Source organism: Prionailurus viverrinus, chromosome B3 (assembly GCF_022837055.1).
Source record: "Prionailurus viverrinus isolate Anna chromosome B3, UM_Priviv_1.0, whole genome shotgun sequence".
Lineage (NCBI taxonomy): Eukaryota > Metazoa > Chordata > Mammalia > Carnivora > Felidae > Prionailurus > Prionailurus viverrinus.
In genome coordinates this window covers 20,526,892-20,533,906 of record NC_062566.1, presented here as the reverse complement: position 1 = coordinate 20,533,906, position 7,015 = coordinate 20,526,892, and the positions used below count along the sequence as shown (strand labels likewise).

At 38.3% G+C, this 7,015-nt stretch overlaps 1 pseudogene; it reads left to right on the top strand.

Moving 5' to 3' along the window:
- The first annotated feature begins 5,290 nt into the window (after positions 1-5,290).
- On the top strand, positions 5,291-5,498 carry LOC125168246 (60S ribosomal protein L37-like; annotated as a pseudogene).
- Positions 5,499-7,015: the final 1,517 nt, after the last annotated feature.

Sequence of the window (7,015 nt, the reverse complement as noted above, 5' to 3'; positions counted from 1 at the left end):
GAGAGAGAGAGAGAAAGAGAGTGAGTAAGGGAGGGGCGGGGGAGAGGGACACAGAATCTGAAGCAGGCACTGAGCTGTCAGCACAGAGCCCTACGGGGGCTCAGGCTCAAACTCACGAACCATGAGATCATGACCTGAGCTGAAATCAGACCCTCAGCCAACCAAGCCACCCAGGTGCCCCTCAATAGCTAGACGTATATAATCCTGGTTCAAAAAGATCTCTTGATTAAACCAAATGGATGGGGAACAAATGAACCAAGGGATGTTGGCTTTATTTTTTTAGTTTTTTTTTTTTTTAATGGGAACAGCAAGAAAGCAATTTACTACTGATGCTATAGATTGAGTAATGTCCACTTAGGTATTGTGTAGCTGAAAATAATACTCTACCTATGATTATTTCCCATTAGATTGGTTCAAAAACATATGTCATGCACATGGAACTTCAAATCTAGCATGAAGAAGAAAGTCTCTTCTAAATTAATCTCTGAAGGAACTCCTGAGACCTTCTTTGTAGAATGAAATATAAAATGAAGTTTGTAAAAATTTAGTATCACTGAGCAATTTTATGATTTTTTTTAGTGAATTGGTCTGACAATTATATGTTTTGAGAGAGAGTTACAGAACTGGCTTGGTTAAGCATGTGATAGTTTGTCTCCCACATAGAAGGTGTCCCCTCTGAACAGTGATTTCTAGGTTCGCTGTCTCCACCCCAACAGACACAACCTAATAGAGATGACAATCATAACATTAATATGGTTCATAGAAAACCAGCAGAAAGAAGCTAACAATATAGAGCTCAAATTGGTCTCCTAGATAGCGCTGATTCTTTGGCATATACTGCTTCATCAGCCACATGTTATGCAATTTATGGGTCATCCTTGGTGTGAAATATTGTGTACCACTGTCTCAGAGCACTTTCATCTTTGAAAAAGTTGTCAGTAGTTGTGAGATTAAGGAAATTGGGGTCAGACACAAGTCAGTCTATACATTGCACGGTTCACATGCACACATTCTTGTGGTTTATTGACTGTTAATAATTGCATAAAAGGCAAATTCTGCTGCTAGCTCTACAGTCTGCAAACCACCCCATAAATAATAGCTGTGCAGCATGATCAAGTCTGCTGGTAATGGGTCACTGAGCATTTGTTATCAGGTCACACTCAAACAGCAAAGGATATAACTGTACTGCTTCTTTATCTCCCAGTGATAAACCCACCTTGGACATTTTACAAAAATGGGTCATTGAAAGAGGGAATTGGCCAACAAAAATTAATGTGCAAAGATGAAAGTTCAAAATAAATGAAAAGTGGTAAAGTGGAAGGGGAATTAGAATTGAAAGTGAATACAGTTATGGAGGAAATAGCTGACCAGGGGAATGTTGGGGATTACTGTTATTTGTGAAACTCTAGATGTGCAGCCAGATAATCCTAGTGAAGGAGAACTTATTGGCATATATTAGGAAAGTATCTGTGACAAAGAGGAGGAAAAGTATCTCAGAAAAAGTAAGGTGTGCAAAAAAATTTCTATGACAGGAGATATTGCACAGCATTGAAAATACAAAGAATGAAATGTAGAAGTTATCCAAACAGAAAGGACTGTGACAGTTTGCCAAGGCATAGAAAAGATGCTCATTCTGTATTATAAACTATAACATGAGGAGAAGGCAAGTGCTGTTCAAACTGATCCTTGGAAAGCTTTCTACAGTGAAACAAACACTTTAGTTCTTAATATTTCTAATATTTTAAATTACAATGTACACCTTAAACTTACACAATGTTATATGTCAGTATACCCCAATAAAGTTGGAAAAATTAAATTGAAGGAAGAAAAAAAGCAAGGAAAAGACTACAGAACTGTTCCAGATTAAAAGAAACTAAAGGGGTGTGATCCTTGAAAACAATGCATGATCTTGGACTGGATCCTGCATTGGGGTAAATATCTATAGAGAATATTATTGGGACAGGTGAGGAAATTTGAATATAGTCTGTAGATTAGATAACAGAATCAATGTTACATTTCCATTTTTTTTTTAGATTTTTATTACTCATCTTTTTATGGCATTACATTCTTTTATTGTGATTAAATTTGTGTCGTCTTTCTGTTATTTGGCATACAACTGGAAGCAATTTTTTAAGGATTTCTGACCAGTGTGATTTCTGTACCTCTCAAAGTCTAAAATTGGCTTTCTCTTGCTTTCCCACATGAATGACAACTTCTCTGAACATAAAATGTGGCATTTACAAACTTTAACCCTTGTTGATAATATGACTTTGTTTTTTATTGTGAGGTTTAAAGGAGCTTTGCTTCATTATAGTTCAAATGTTTGCCAGTTTTTGTCCAGGAGCAGGTCTTTCCCCATTGATTTCACCTGTTACAGTTCTATATTTATTTGTTTATACCTTTTAAGAGACCAGCTCTGTGCCAATGATACAACACGGAAAGATAACATAATTGCTTTCAAGGAGTGTAAAGGAGTATCCTTGGGGATAGATAAACAAAATATCCTTTACAATTTAAAGGATTAAGAACAATGATATGGCAAATATAAGACAGTGTGGGATCCAAGAAGAAAAGCACAAAGCCTAGATAGGGCTTTACTTGAAGTAAATGTTTCCTGGAGGAAATGTGTGATCTTTGTTGGAAACGCAATTATCTCTGGATAATTGTTATTGTTACTAGTATTATTACTTATAAATCTAGCCTCCACCTCTCTGACAGAAAACATGATTGTCATTGTAACAAACACAACTTTACGCTCATGGCGGGGACCCGTGACAGGTTGCCCCCAGGGAACCTGTCTTCTCAACCAGTTAGCCTAAGTGGTGGATCTCCAAGTTATACCTGCAGGAGGAGTTGGAATTTAATATTATTTGTGGCAATTAGTGACTGGAAGATCATTCATTGGTCTCAGTACATCCAGTTGACTATAGAGTCAGGGCTTTTGAACTGTGCAGTATCCCCTCCATGCTCCACAGATTTGCTGAAACACATTTCTATGGCCTGAACAAGCAGAATGTGATAAATTACTTATATGACATCTTCAAATACTGATGGAACCATCCAAATATGACTTTTCAGCTTGTACATTCCTCACCTTCTTCCCCCAGCAATGCTTGCTTACAAAGACTGATGAGGCTAAACGAATCATAAAAATTACCATTTGTCTTAATTTGGGTATTCCCAGAACACAAGTTTTCAAGTGCAAGGAGTGAACTTGGAACGTGTGGCTGGCGAACACCAGCAGGGGAGTGGGGCAGTGAGACAGGGAAGGGAGGGGCAGCTGATAAAGAATATAGGAGCCCCAGGGGACCTGGAGAAAGCCCTCGCCCAGAAGGCTGCAAACACTGGCAGCTGAAAGTGGCTGGGGCTCTCTGAGGTGAGGAGCCAGAGGGACCGGGAGCCAGGCAGTGTTGCTCCTGGTTCTTCATGCTCTTTGCCCAATATACACCAGTCTTCACAGAATAATTTCTTAAAAATGAAAACCCATTCCACCTTTTAGATCCTTAAGGAATAAAAAACATGTTTGAAGAGCTCAGGTTACATCATCTCTCCCTGGACCATACAGCAACTCACCAGGAGTTCAAGATGGTCCCTCAGACCATCCTTACTTATCCAGTCTGCCTCCCCGCCTAACTTTACTGCCTTCCACATGGACCATTTTCAACCTAATCATCTGGGGGGAAAACCCATTCTTTCATAGAAGAAACATATTTGAGCAGTTCCTCTGTGCCAGGCACTGAATAGATCTCCTACTGGGGCAGTCAAATCCAGTATAGTTGCATTGCTTTGTGTTCCTTCACGATTCGCAAGCGGCTTCCTCCCTCCTGAAGATTCCTACTGCAACAAATCCATGGTCACGGGCACTCAGCCCGCTACTGCTACTCCTAACTGTGGATCCTTCCCCTAGAATCTCCCAACAGCAATTCTTCAAACTGTCATGTATACATCATAAAATATAGCATTATGGCATAAATGATTGGAACAATATAATTAGCAAAGTAAAATTCATGACCATTTCAAACTTATTATTTCTTTTATAAAATATATTGTATTGGTGTCTTCCTAAATACCCACAGGTTTTTTTTTTAATTTAAAAACCTAAAGTCATCAGTCCCAGGCAAATAACAAAGTTAGAAAGATGAATGTATGCAAACCATGTTCTCTACATTTCCTGTTTTGATCATTCTACAAGGGTAGCCTAAGAGGATTCTTTGTCCTTAGGAAATACACTCTGGAGACAGTTAGTGGCCACAAACGTCCTCTCAGATGATTTTAAAAAGGTGTGGAAGGGAGGAGAAAGAGAACAAGCAATAATAATAAAGCAAATGGGACAAAATGGAAATAATGGAATAAAGTACCTTATACCATTCTTGCATTTTTTTCTGTAAATTTGAAATTATAATAAAATTAATTTACAAAAAACTATTACAGTATACTTTTTATTTATTGTACAGTACACAGTTTATTATTTACTGTATATCTCTATCCATTTAATGTTTCAACAAAATTGAATGTTTCAATGAATGTTAATTTTTAATTAAAAATTTAATGTCAATATTTAATTTATATTACAATTTTTAAGTAAGAAATTAAAAATGCAATGTTTTATTACATTAAATTAAATTTTTACATTTGGATTATGCTTAAAATCATAATGCTTAAATGTGTAATATTTTAATGTTTCAACAAATTTTGATGTTTAAGAAGAATTTTTAAAAAAATTTTTAATGTTTATTTTTGAGAGAGAGTGCTAGCAGGGGAGGGTCAGAGAAAGGGGGGAACACATAATCTGAAGCAGGCTCCAGGCTCTGAGCTGTCAACACAGCCCCACGTGGGGCTCAAACTCACAAACCATGAGATCATGACCTGAGCTGAAATTGGACACTTAACTGACTGAACCATCCAGGCACCCCTAAGAGATTTTTTTGTTGTTGTTTTAGAGAGAGAGAGAGTAGGGGAGAAAGGCAGAGGGAGCAAAAGAGTATCTTCAGCCGGCTCCATGTTCAGCGTGGCACTTGACACAGGGTTCCATCCCACAACCCTGAGATCATGACCTGAGCCAAAATCATAAGTTAGACGCTCAACCGACTGAGCCACCCAAGCACCCCTCAAAAAGATTTTATAAGGTTTCAGAAAAGTCCCTTTGAGTGTTCCACTTTGCATAGTTTCAGCTTGCATGGCCATTTTTACAGTCCTGTACTATCATGCAGATCAAGCACTACTTCCTGCCCATGAAAGGAAGGCTATGAAGATGAGTCTCTGGCTCTTTAATTTCCGCCATGGAAACAAGATGACGAAAGGAATGACATCATTTGGAAAGCATTGCAATAAGACACACATGTTGGGCCACTGCTGTGGCTCTAGACCTACCACCTTCAGAAGTTGACCTGTGGCAAATGTGGTTATCCTGTCAAGCAGGAGAGAAAGTGCATGGATTCTGTGAAGGGACAGCACCTAAACCCAAGAGGGTAGCTGTTGCAGCATCCAGTTCATCTTAAAAATTTCAATGATTAGTCACACAATAAATGTTCTGGTTAAAAAAAAAAAGAGTCTGTGTGAAAATTTGCAATTTTAGACTTAGGCAAATGTGTAATTTCTTCCCAGAAAATCTTCAGGAGCCAAAACCAGCAGGTTCCCCCCAGGGAACCATATTGAACTCAACCCAAAACACAACATGAAAGAACATTCTAGTATCCAATGAAGCCATTTGAGCTACACTGGAGTGTGTGTGTATGTGGGGGGGTCTTCTCTTTGACAATTCTGACTCTTGTATGGAAGTATGGCTGTTATATTATTTAGGCCATTTGGGTAACAGAGAAGGAAATTGTTTTCAGTCTATTTCCAATGATGGGGCCTTGATGATCAGGATGTGTGGAAAGAAGGAAGAATCTCATAGGAACTCAGGAACAGTGTGTAGATGGGCCTTGCACAAAGCTAAAAGCCACAATTGTGCCAGAAATCTCAGCTGTAGGTCACTAAGGACTCAAGGCAGCAGTAGGATGTGGCCATCTTCAGTCTCTATGATCACTCAGTTTCCCCATCTCTATAACACTCCTATTTCTCCCAACTGCACACCTCACCTGTTCCTTAAACAGCGTTCGTTTTCATGCAATTTCTGCTGACTCAAATTCCCAGATCCCTCATGGTCTCCCATGGCTACTCTTGCTCCTTCATTTCAGCACCTTCTCCTGAAACTGACTGAACCCTCCCTCCATGTTTTTCTGTCCAATTCAAAGAGGGAAAATCTGATTGGCATTTGCTAGTTCCACTTGTCATTGTTTATAAAGAGCTTTCCATCCTGGGATACTCTGTGACATTGGTCAGGGAAGGATACAGGTAGGGATCTGGGACAGAGCAGGAACATGTGAATAGTGACCTTGAAGAGCCTATGGCCTGTGACTAGGTAAATCTATGCCTTGGAGGTGCATGCAGTTGGGCCAAATGTGCATCAACAGGACCCAAACATCTTCCAGAAAGAAAAGCTGTTCTTTACATTAGATAGTTGAATTCTTGTGTTGCACATACTAAATGATGAGGAATTAAAACATGTTTTGACACATCTTTGAAAATTAATGACTTCTATTATACTCATTAATAATTATCTTATTAATAAAAGAATATCTCTCTTTCCCTTCTGGTATTTCTTTGGTTTATTATGCTATCTAAATGGGGAAGGAGGAACACTCAAGTATCTTTTCTTGCCCACACCTGATAGTACCCACAATTATACTTGAATTGTTTACTTGAACTTTTAGTTGAACTAAGAACATAATGTACAGCAGAGACAAATCTTATTTGCCCATAGTAGCATAGATTAGCACCAAGAAATAAAATCATAAATACTTTGAAAATATTTTATCCACTATCTTTTTTTTAAATAAAATTATAGTAATTATAGTAGGACTCTTTTGATGCTGAATAAATGATCTCTGAGTTTGGCTTCCTTGCCCATTCCCTGCTAAATTCTGGAAAATGGAATATAATCTGAAAACAGCTTATGTAAAGAATTAGTACA